Here is a 13,019-nt window from a genome sequence, read left to right as displayed (position 1 = left end):
TCAGGCTTACGGGGATTAGAGCTTCTCCCAGAGAACATGGGAAGTCGGGCTATGTCAAAGCCAGGGGGCCAGAGTCCATTGCTCTGTGTCACAGCCCCCAATTCCAGTCCTTCCATGAAGGCCTCCCAAGTGATTGCCCCCCACTGTGAGGGGTCTTACGTGTCATTGACTTCCAACCAAGCTTTGGGGGCAGGGAGAGGAAACTGAGGCAGCATTTGCTACCAGAGACAGGCTTTGTCTCCTGCGTCTCCCATTCCAGAGGTCGTACCCGCCCTTAGCCACAACGGGTAGAGATACAGTTCCTAGAACCAGGCAGAGCGGTCTGCAACATGTGACTCCACCCAGAGAAAGATGGAAAGCTCATCTGTTCATGCCCTTCGTGAATGCAATCCTTTGCAATTAGTTGAGATACCTTATTATCCAACATGTAGTCAATTTAGGTAAATGTTTTATGTGTACCAGAAAAGAATTTGTATTTTGTTGTTGTTGGGTGTAGTGGTCTATATACATGTTGATTGAATGTAGCTCATACTCATGTTCCTATTTTCTATATTTTTACTGATTTTTTAATCTATTCAGTTGAGAGGTATATTACTTTCTTATTGTGATTGTGAATGCATTTGTTTCTCCTTGTAGTTCCATCATTTCTTGCTTATATATACTATTTTGGAGCTATGTTATTAGGCATATGCAGATTTATAATCATTATATCTTTGTGGTAAATAAGCTGTTCTATCATTATGAAATGCCCCCTTCTCTCTAATAATACTTCTTATTTATAAGTCTACTTTGCCTGATATTACCATTGCTTCACCAGCTCTGTTACTAGTATTTATGTTTCTTTCTCCATCCTTAAACTTTCAAACTTTCTGTATACTTTTTTTTTACATGTAATATGGTTCTTCTATTTGGCATTAGTTGAGCTTCATATTTTATCCAGTCTCTCAATGTTGTCTTTTAATTGGAGTTATTTGGATCATTAATATTTTATGTAATTACAAATACATTTGAACTTAAATTTACTTCTTTATTATTCTACTAGTATTTTACTAGTCTTATTTTTCTAAAGGTTGCTGTACTATTTGTCTTGTGTTTTATTTCTACATGTTAAACCCCAGAAGATATTACTGGGTTGATCTTCTTTTATATTTACTCACAGATTCTCCCATTACATTAGTCTTCATTCCTTCCTGTATTTCCATGTTTGTCTCTTGAATTATTTGTTTGTAGGAAATGATTTTCTTCTGCCAAAAGTATTTTCTTCTGCATTTAGTTTTTTGTTTTATTGGTGTAAATCTGCTAATGATGAATTCTCCCAGTTTTTGTTTGTCCAAGAATGTCTTAATTTTTTTCCCACATTTGAAGGTATTTTTGCTGAGAGTAGAATTCTAATTTTATGATTTTTTTAAATCAGACATTTAAAGATATTATTTAGTTGTCTTCAGGCTTCTCTCATTTCCACTGCTCAGTTGTCAGTCATACCGTCGTCCCTTTGAAAGTGTGCATTTATCCTCTGGATGCTTTTAATATTTTTTCTTTATGTTTGTTTGGTCTTTAATGTTTTAGAATGATATGCATATGCATAGTCTTCCTTGTAATTAGTCTGTTTTGGGTTCATTGAACTTCAGTAATCTTTCATCAGTTTTCAAAATCTTTGATCTTTATCTTGGGACATATTACCTCTACCTCATTCTATCATCTGTCTTTCTGAGATTTCAATCACACATACTTTACAAGTTCTCACCTTGTATTATATATCCTTTATGCTCTGCTACAAATATTTTCTTTTGCTCTTTATTTTTTAGTCTGCATATTTTCTATTACCTAGTTTTTAGTTTTAACATCTTTTGAACTGTGTCCATTATATTAGAAACTCATTGATTTTCTTTTTAACTTTGGTAATTCTACCTTTCAGTTCTAGAATTTCCATTTGTTTATTTTTTAACTTTTTAAAAATTAATTAATTTATTTATAGTTTATTATTTGATCTTTAGTATATTTTTACATTACCTTTTAGTCCCCTTATACCCTTCTCCCCCCACACTGTTGTCCATGTCCAAGGGTCCTTTTTCTTTTTTGCTCAGTGCATCCACCTCCTAACCTCCCTCCCTTTTACCAGCTGATATTTTTTAAGTACTAGTTAATAGTTCTATTAGGTAGTAGTTTTATTAAGACAGAATACGTATACTATATAATTCACTAATACAAAGTACACAGTTAAGTGGTATTTAGTATATTCACAGACTGGTGCGGCCATCATCATCATCTAATTCCGGACATTTATCACCTCAAAAAACACTACCTTGTGCCCATTTGCAATCACTCCCATCCCCCGACCCCAACTCTTTTCCCTGTCACCTCCCATCTCTGGGTAACCACCTACTTTGTCTCCACGGATTTGCCTATTCTGGACCTTTAATATAAATGAAATCATGTGGTCTCTTGTAGCTAGCTTCTTTAATTTAACTTTCCACTTACTTTTTCAGATTTCATCCATGTTGTGGCCTGAATCTGTACCTCATTTGGTTTTATTGTGATTATGTCCCAACGTGTGGAAAAACCACATTTCGTTATGTATTCGTCAGTTGATGAGCATTTTGGTTGTTTTTACTTTTTGGCTGTTATGAGTAATGATGACATGTTATTTGTGTGCATGTTTTTGTATAGATGTATGTGTTATTTACTTTGGGTATCTGCCCAGGAGTAGAATTGTTGGATCAGATGATAACTCTGCGTTTCACCATTTGAGGAACGGCCAGACTGTTTTCTGAAGCATCTGCCCGTTTTACCTCCCACAAGCAGTGAGTGTATGCGGGTTCCGATACCCAGACTCATTTTCTGTTTTTAACGACAGCCATGCAGGCGAGTATGAAGTGGTGTCTCACTGTGTAAAGCCTACCGAGTCTGATTTTATTACAGCCACTCCGGTTCTCTCCTGGGTACTGTGTGAATGCTATATTTTTTCCCAGGCTTTTGTTTTCAACCTGTTTGTGTCTTTGAATCTAAAGTGTGTCTCTTGGAGAAAATACGTAATTAGATCTTTTAAAAACAATTTATTCTACCAATCTTGACTTTTTGATGAGAGTGTTTGGTCTATTTACATTTAATGTAAATACCAATAAGGTAGAGTTTATGACTGCCATTTTTCTATTTGTTTTTGGTATATGTTATGCCTTTGTTTCTTTATTTTCTTTATGCCTTTCTTTCTTTATTCCATTAATACCTTCTCTTGTGTTCAATAGATATTTTCTAATATACCATTTTAATCCTCTGTTGCTGTTGTTTCTAACAATATATTTTTATTTTGTGTTGTAGATTAAAATTAATATTTTAAAGCAATCTAGTTCATATTAATATTTATTTAATTTCATGGTATACAAAACCTGGCTTCATTCCCTCCTCTCTCCTTTGTATACTCTATTGTCATATGTTTATATGTTATCAGCACATAGACACAATTTTTAAATTTATGCTTTGTGCATTTATCTTTTAAATCACATTTAAGAGATGGAAACAAAAATATACTATAAAATATACTCATTATATTTATATAGTTAACTTTATTAGTGATCTGATTTCTTCATGAGGATTTGAGTTATGATCTAGTATTCCTTCATTTCAGCTTGTGGGACTCCCTTTAGTAGGTTTTGCGTCAGTATTTGTTTATCTGGGAATATCTTAAATTCTCCTTTTTTGGTGGGAGATGATTTTCCTTGATATAAATTCTGTTTTCCTTCAGCACTTTTGAATTATGCCATCTTGCTTCTTTCTGGCCTCCCTGGTTTCTGATGTTAAGATTAACAGCTAACTGCTGTTAATTAACAGCTAATGGCAGTTAGCTGTTAATCTTAAATCTTATTCAGGATTCCTTGTACGTGATGAGTTACATTCTCTTGTTTTCAAAATTCTCTTTGTCTTTGTCTTTCAGCAGTTAAGTGTGATTTTTCTAGGTGTCAATCTCCTTGAGTTTATCTTGCTCGGAATTGTTTGACCTTCTTGGGTATATAGAGTAACATTTTTTAAAAATCATGTTTGAAGTAGTTTTGGCCATTATTTTTTAAAATGTTCTTTTTATGCATTTTTCTCTCTCTTCCCTTCTGGGCCTCCCAGTACGCATTCATATGTTGGTACACTTGATGCTGTCCCACTGGCTTTGGAGGCTCCATTCCTTTTTTTTATTCTTTATTCTTTTCCCCTCAGATTAGATCATTTCAGTTGACCTGCCTTCAGTTTACTAATTCTTTTATCTGCCAGTTCCATTCTGATACTGAGCCTCTCGTGTGAATATTTCATTTCAGTTACTGTACTTTTTAAATCTGTAATTTCTAGTTGGGTTTTTTTAAACTTCTCTTATTCATGATACCCTCTATTTGGTGATATATCTTTTTCATACTTTCTTTTAATAATCTAGACCTTATTTCTTTTAATTCTTTGAACAAATGTGTAATAGTTGTCTTAAAGTCTTTGTAAGTTCAATGTCTGGTCTTCCTTAGAGTTTCTGTGATTGCTTTTTTTTTCGGTGTACTGACCATAATTTTCTGGTTCTTTGTATGTTTTATAATTTTTGTGGAAAACTGAACATTTAAAATAATATAATGTGGCAGTTCCACCCCAGGATTTGTTCATTGTTGCTTTTTATTGTGCTGTTGTTTTTGTTGTTGTTACTGTTTGCTTGTTTAGGGACTTTCCTGGATTAATTATATAGAGTCTGAATTTATTGTCATGCATGGCCATTGAAGAATATGTTCAGTTAGCTTAATCATCAAGTAATGATGAAGAGAGATTTTCCTTAAATACCCTGAACCAATATGTCCTGTAGCCCTTGCAAAGGTGTTCTGTGTGTTGGGATGTGTTTTCAATGGTCCAGTAGGCAGTTTACAATTCTGTCTGAGTCTTCACTTCTTGCTTGTGCAGAGCCTCAAAGTCAGCCAGAGGTGATAGACTGGGACCTTCTCAGTTCTCTCCTGGGTATGCAGAGCTCTGCCCAGGTAGATGGTTTTCTGGACTGCCAAGAATATTTTGGAGTTTTGCAAAGCCCCATACAGACATCCCATTTCCTAATTTAGTTTCTTTAAAACATTTTGGTCTGCTTCAATTGTTGATATCACCTCAGGCAGTCCAGAGGTGCAATATTAAACAATTGTTTAACTGATTATTTTTAACAAACACCCTAGAGATAAGGCTATTCATACAGGGTCCAGTTTACTGCAGTCAGGTTAAATGAAGAGAAGCCTTGAGAATGGAGCTTCTCAGTGAGCTGCCAAACAGTTCAAATAATGACCATTTTCTGGGGTAGGGTTTTGGTGCACTGTATTCCTGTTTTGCCCCTTAACCGTGGCTATAAGCTACTGCTTTCACAGATGCCGTAGTTGTAAAGCTCTTGGTTTTCAAGTCATTCTTGGAGTAGAAGAGATGAATATGGGATTAGAACAAATTACAACCTAACCATCTTAGCAAGATTTATTCATTTTTTTGAAATAAAACCGCCTATGTTGTACATGCCTTTAGTTAATTTCCAGAGTACCAGAAGAGTTGCTTTGACCTTTTTTTTTTGCCAGTGTTATAGCTTTTATGCTCTCTGGAGGAAAAAATATCACCAAGATTTTCAGAGGTTCTGACCCTACCATTCCAAAAACTTCATACCCCTCCCCTGATTTGTTTCTTTTTAATAGATTCAAGTTCATTGGTGAAATTCTCCATCTTGCCATCTATTTTTGAACATATTATTAAATGTTCATATTAAATTATTAATTAGTTATTTTACAGTCCTTAATATCTTTGTCACATGTGGTTCTCTTTCTATTGTCTGTTTTCCCCACTTTGGCTCTGTTTCTTGAAATATATGGTATTTTGATTGAGTACTGGACATTGTGAGTAAAAAAATATGGAATTCTTGGTGATGTTTTTCCCTCCAGAAAACATTCAACCTATTCTTAAATAGCCAACTTGAGTAAAGCAGGTCACCTTAGTCCGATTAGAACTGACTAACCTGACTTCCGACCAAGATAGAGGCATAGGTGGAAATACTGTACCTCCTTGCACAACCAAATTTAAGGACAACAAAGATTTAGAAACAAAAACACAGCCAGAACAGACAGAAAATTGAACTGTACCAAAGTCTGACAACAATGAACCATTCATCCAGACCGGTAAGAGAGGCAGAGTTGGCGGCCTACGGAAAGGGGTCTCAGCAGGAAGAGGTGGTGGTTAGCAGAACTGGGTGTGGGGAGGAAATGAGCAAACCCAGTGAGATGAGCAAGGCGGTTGGCTAACCATGGTCACACATTCACGGGCAGATAAACCAGGCAAAAAACGGGCAGTGTGACAGACTGTGCAACCCAGGACCCCAGTGCTGGGAAATAAAACTTAAAAGCACTGATTGAAAAAACTTGCAGGGGTTGAGGTGCCAAGAGAGGCTCACAGCACCACAGTAGAGTTCATTGGAGAGACCCACAGGGTCCTAGAACGTACACAAGCTCACCCACCCAGGCACCAGCACTAGAAGGGCCCAATTTGCCTGTGGGAAGAGGCAGAGGGGACCGAAATCTGAGAGAGAGCGTGGAACAAGCGCTATTGCTCCCTCTCTGACCCCGCCCCCACATACAGTGTCACAACCCAGCCACTGGGTTGCCCTGCCCTGGTGAACACCTAAGGCCCTGCCCCTCATACATAACGGGCATGAAAAGACCAAAACTTTATGGCTCAAACAGAAGAACGGATCAAAGCCCCAGAGCCAATACTTCTAAGTGACCAAGAGATAGCCAACCTATTGGATGCGCAGGTCAAAACACTGATGATCAGGATGCTCACAGGACTGGTTAATTTTGGTCTTAAATTAGATGAAAAAATGAAGGCTACACTAAGTGAAATGAAGCCCAATGCACAGGGAACCAATAATGATGGAATGAAACTGAGACTCAAATCACTGGAGTGGACCAGAAGGAAGAAAGAAACAACCAACAGAAAAGAATGAAGAAACAAGAATTCAAAAAAATGAGGAGAGGCTTAGGAACCTCCAAGACATCTTTAAACGTTCCAACATCTGAAGTATAGAGGTACCAGAAGGGGAAGAGGAAGACCAAGTGGGAAACAAGTGGGAAACTTATTTGAACAAATAATAAGGGAGAACTTCCCTAGTCTGGCAAAGGAAATAGACTTCCAGGAAGTCCAGGAAGCTCAGAGAGTGCCAAAGAAGTTGGACCCAAGAAGGAACACACCAAGGCACACCATAACTACATTAGCCAAGACTAAAATGAAGGAGAGAATCCTAGAAGCAGCAAGAGATAAGGGGACAGTCACCTACAAAGGAGTGCCCATCAGACTGTCAGCAGATTTGTCAAAAGAGACCTTACAGGCAAGAAGGGGCTGGAAACAAGTATTACAAGTCATGAAATCCAAAGACCTACATCCAAGACTGCTCTATCCAGCAAAGCTTTCATTTAGAATGGAAGGACAGATAAAGAGCTTCTGAGATAAAATCAAATTCAAGGAGTTCATCATCACCAAGCCCTTATTATGTAAAATGTTAAAGGGACTTATCTAAGAAAAAGGAGTTAAAAATATGAACTCTGAAGGGACAGCAAACCAGGTTATTAACAACCACACCTAAAACAAAAGCAAAGTAAGCAGACAGCTAGATCAGAAGCAGAAACATAGAAATGGAGATCACATGGAGGGTTAGCAACAGGGGAGTGGGAGGAGGAGAAGGTGGAAGAAGGTACAGAGAATAAGTAGCATAGACAGTGGGGAGAAAATAGACAGGGGGAGGGCAAGAGTAGTGTGGGAAATGTAGAAGCTAAAGAACTTATGACACATGGACATGAACTAAAGGGGAGGAATGTGAGGGGAGGGGTGTGCAGGGTGGAGGGGAATGAAGGGGGGAAATGAGACCACTGTAATGGCATAATCAATAATACAAATAAAAAAAAGAACTGACTAACCTGAGGTGTTGTTGCCATTCTGTTTGCTGGATTGACCTCTGGTTTTATTAGGAGACCGTCTCTTTAGTATGTCCTAAACTTCAATTTTTGTCTCTTTAGCTAATGAAATTGCTGAAAACCGTACTTTATTTTACATTTGTCTTTTTGCCCCTTGCCCTCTGAAGCTTAAGAATTCAGAACATGCATCAACAGAAGATTGCCAAGTAATGGGGTCACTTTTCTTTGCCTCTTTTTTCTCACAAAACTTGGCTCTGAAGCCCTGACTGCTTGGGTAGCCCCGAACTTCAGTTATTGTCTTCCCAACCCACAAAGATCTGTTGGGTCCCTGGCTCGTATTCGCTGCTCTCTGCTTAGCTTCTGAACTAAACAGGCAAATTCCCCAAGGTGAAAAGCGGCTTGAGGAACGTTGAGCTCACATCGCTGACCTTCCTTCTCCCCTGGGATCTTGGCCTCTCATGTCCTTGCTGCTTGGGAAGCTCTCTTATAGCTTCAAAACAGATGGTGTTTTATGTATATGTATTTTTCTAATTTTTCTCAGTGGAAACATTGGTCTGCTACAGATTACTCAGTGTAAACAGAAGGAGATGTCTCTGGTATTACATTTTTTAGTATCAGGTATTTAAGAACATGATTATTGTACAGTATTAAAAATTTGAAAGCATTTACTCTTTTCTTATGTACTGAACTAACCAATTATGGTGTTTTGTGTGAAATCTTTGTGTCTCTGGCTTCTTTCAGCTGCATTCTTTTGTTGCTACTTCTAGCTGTTCTCCCCAAGTTCTTGCTGTATCTGAGACTATGTTATTGTAGAGTGTTCTATTCTTTGGCAAGGGGCAATATGAGGAGAGTACTAAAATTTACATGTATACTGCCTTTGGCTATAAACTGCCTGAGAGACTATGTCATTTCCTCCTTCTTTCTCTTTATAACTCTCAATCTTGAGTAATAAATACTGGGAACAACTATCATAGTAATAAAGTACTGCAAATGTCTTTTTTATTTAATTATCATGGGAACCACTTGACAATAACCTCATATTTTTTGAAATGATGTATATAGTAAATTCAATGTTGCTTAGATGAATTTCACTGGAATTTCTCCTCAACAGAGAATATAGTCTAAAATAATAAGAAAAATTTAATTGACTCAACAAATTACTAACAGTTCAGAGATTTATAGGAAGTTGCAGATAGATGGGATCTTATAAATCAGCTAAAGCTCATACATGTTTTAAATATTGAAACCCTGAAAGTCATTTGAGGGAGTTTTGAGTATTCTCTGCATGGATCCTGGGATAGTGACAGCATACTTGTCTGTGATTAGATGTACAATTTAGACAATAATGAAATTACATCCCAGAAAGGGATCTTCTATTTTCTGCTTTGTTGATTTAATGCTATTTTTACATCCAGTCCTGAACCTTTTCTGTGTCTCTTTTTCAAATACAAGCAGTAAAATAATGGCAGGGTACAAAATGGCAGAACTTCCTATCCTACATATTAGTAAAGTAATAGGTTCAAACTCTGGACCAGCAACATGATATCTTTCTCCATGAGGACTGGAGGGTATTTATGTGGTGTTGGCGTTAACAGAATCCTTTTGGAATGCATCCTGGGACTCTCAACGATATACCTGTACTTGTAGACTGCATTCTACCTTTTCACTACCCATCCTTACAGCCTATCAATTTATACTTGGAAAACATACATGAGAAGAAAATAGAAAGAGGACAGGCATTCAGAGCTGCTTTATAGACAATTGCATTAAATGGTTAGTAAATATAAACCCATTAAATAAAAAGAGAGGCTCAGAAAAGCCACCATGCAGATATAACAGTTTATTGTGTGTCTATCAAAATGAACACATCGTCATGTGTACCAATGCCAAGGGAATTATAGTTCCTGACTCACTAACTGGAGGTGCGATAGACCTTCCTGAATGCTAAGGGGTAGCGTGGTGTGGTCTAGTGGAAAGACAAGTGGATGAAGAGTGAGCTGACTCTGCCACTTGCTGCCGACACAACCCGGAAAGGGTCACATAACTCTCCTGAGCTTTGGTTTCCTCAGATGTGAAATAAGGATAGCAGTGGGTGTCCTGCTAATCTCTTAGGGTTGCCGTGGGGATTAACTGACATTATATTTGTGAAAAGGCTTGATGCTATATAAACCCCATTGAAATGCATGGTACTACTGGTTTTATAATCAGTAAGGGTTTTATAAAACATCATATTCATCTCTGTGGTACTTCCTTGGACTCATTGTTCTGTGTCACTTGTGCTTTTATAAATAGAAAATCATGGCCTATCATCGCAAGTAAAATGACTTAGTCATTTGGTAGACTTAAACCGTTGTTTTCCAAACTACCACTGGGTAGATGAACGAATATTTTGAAAAATTTGACAGTCATATCCATCTAAAAGAAACAAACATAATCAATACATCAAAATCATTATTTCATGATTTATAGTTGTTTTCTGTTTTCATGCTAAGTTTCCTATTTGAATAAATGTATTTAAATAATAAAAACTTAATCTACTTCAAGGAAATTATTAAGTGAATGATGGCATAGGTAGAATGAGAGTCGACAAAAATAATAGCATGAACCTGATATTTGTGTGACTAAACTTTGGGAAACATTTCCAATGTTTCTGTCAGTCATCTAGTTGAACATGTCATTCTAGCAGAACAGCAGCAAAGACAAAATCATTCCAGCCCCATCATCTGGTTTCTTATTTGAAAAAATCCTAAAGGCATTTGTGACAGGTTGACCCCAACTTGCACAGAGGTGGGCAGGAGTCCCCAGGGTTTGTCTCTCTGTTTCCTGCCGCTACCTGCTTAAGCAGCACTGTCCTGGCAGAATCAGTAAGTTTCCTGACGCAGTTGCTCTTTCCTTACGAGACATAAAGACAAATCTCAACAGATTTCCCAGGGTTTTATTGGCTATTGCAATTTTATTAACATTTATTTGATGTCATGCTATCATGACTTTTTTTAAACAATTGTCTTAGCTGCCCTGGAGTTAACAGAAATTTTGCAGCCAAAAGATAGTAGAATACATAAGTTAACAGATAACTACCCAGGTTAGTAAGAAATTATGTCCACGTAATATTTCCTAACTCACTGAGTTCACCAGTAAACAGATTCAAGTTGAGTCCTCCATTTCTGCTGCCCCCACTACATCCTGGAAAAGCAGCTCTTTATGATTTTTTAACAATTTCCAGAGAAAGAGACATCATCAGTTCCTTTTCAGGCCCTGGTTAGTGTTTCAGTGCATCTTCTGGATTCTTGGCAATTAAATTTCTTCTACATGCTGCAAAGTAATGGTAGAAGCCATTTATTTCTAAGAACACTCTCTTCTTGTGTGATAGAAATACCAGTTACATTAAAATGCCAAATGACATTTATTTATAAAATTGTGCTGTCACACAAAAGCAAAATCAAAGCTATATATTTAATGTGTTAGTTATATAGCCGAAATTTAACAGCAGTCTAATTCAAGTCCTGTCTTTTAAGAGCTTTGGTAGTTGACAGATCTCTAACAATGCGAGCCACCTAATCTGTAACCACCCGATTTGCTCCAGATTGTCGACATGTCCAGTGTCCTTCAACCCTTCAGTAACTTAACACGTTACTTTCTGATAATGTCAGACCCTACTTACATGGAGAAGGCTTCTATAAAATTTACCATTGAATTTTTTTAAAGATTTCATTTATTTATTTTTAGACAGAGTGGAAGAGAGGGAGAAGGGGAAAGAAGTGTCAGTGTGTGGTTGCTTCTTACACGCCCCCAACTGGGGACCTGGCCTGGAACCCAGGCCTGTGTCCTGACTGGGAATCGAACTGGCAACCCTTTGGTTCGCAGGCACACGCTCAATCCACTGAGCTACACCAGCCAGAGCCATTTTAATTTTTTTAAATGTATAGTAGTTAAGTGGCACTGAATCCAGTCATATGGTTGTCCAAGCATCACCACTATACTACACCTGAAGAACGTTTTCATTTTCCAAAGCTGCAGCTTTATACCCTTTAAACAATAGCTCCTCATTTATGACAACCTTTAGAAGTTGTTTAAAATGTATGGTAAAATGCAGTTTTAGAGACACATTTAGCTGTTGTTCTTCCCAAAGATGTCTTTTTCCCCTGGTTGTTTAGAATCCTCTTCCATCTTAATGAGGACAGCTAGCTGTTCTTTCCACATGGCCTTGCACGGGCCACCGGCCTCCTTTCCCACCCGGGAGAAAGGGGGCAGCAAGACCGGAGGACAACTCCTTCACTGTTCCAGCTGGCAAATATGGTGTGTGTCTCAACACAGCACCGTTGCTGTGCAACAAACAGATGGGACCATGATCCCCCAGTAGACCCATTAGAACCCTCATTCTGAATGTTAAACAATGACCCACAGAGAGAAAGTCATTTGTTTTTTCCAGTTAATAATCCCTCCCACAGCCTGGAATCCCTCATGTGCAGGAACACGTGAGCTGGTCTGAGGTTTTGACGCTGGGGCTCTCTGGCTTCTGTTCAGAGCTTTGGTTTGGGGAGACTGGCAACATTTGGAGTAGCAATGTGGCAAAGCTTGTCAACACACGGGGTTGTTCTCTGCTCTCCAAACACATGTGAGCCAGACTGGCTCCCCAGAAAGCTCTGATCTTTTCTGGGGAAAGGAACTGTCATGTGCAAGTCAAAAAGAGAAACATTTGGAATCAAGAGGAGTAATTGGCTTGTATCTCAGAAGGACAAATTCTGATCAGCTGACAAATATGTTACAATTACTTGTAGATATAGATGTTGGTCTAGAGTGATCTAAATCAGTATTGCCTTATGGAATATACATATGTACTTAAAATAGAAACTACATCCCTGAAGTATTTGGGGGAAGGTCAACATTGCTCAAGAAAAGTAGGCTGGCGTCAGCGCCCCCCCAAAACAGTTGTGCTTACATTCCCCCCATGTCACCCCTTTGCCCAAAGCAGCACAGTTGCCCAGATCAAACAGCTTAGGAGATTTATTTCATACTTCATGGTACCAAACACAAAGATCTCTGGAACTGGAAACCTTAGGTAATGGATTCAGCCAGATACCG

At 38.0% G+C, this 13,019-nt stretch overlaps 1 protein-coding gene across 3 annotated transcripts in view; it reads left to right on the top strand.

The window, feature by feature from the left end:
- Positions 1–13,019, top strand: part of MAMDC2 (MAM domain containing 2) — a 133,273-nt gene that overhangs the window by 108,174 nt on the left and 12,080 nt on the right. The window lies entirely within an intron of this gene.

Source organism: Sturnira hondurensis, unplaced genomic scaffold, assembly GCF_014824575.4.
Source record: "Sturnira hondurensis isolate 20B ecotype Veracruz unplaced genomic scaffold, ASM1482457v3 Scaffold0013515, whole genome shotgun sequence".
Lineage (NCBI taxonomy): Eukaryota > Metazoa > Chordata > Mammalia > Chiroptera > Phyllostomidae > Sturnira > Sturnira hondurensis.
The sequence above is the reverse complement of the archived record's forward strand: the minus strand, read 5'-3'. Positions and strand labels throughout refer to the sequence as shown.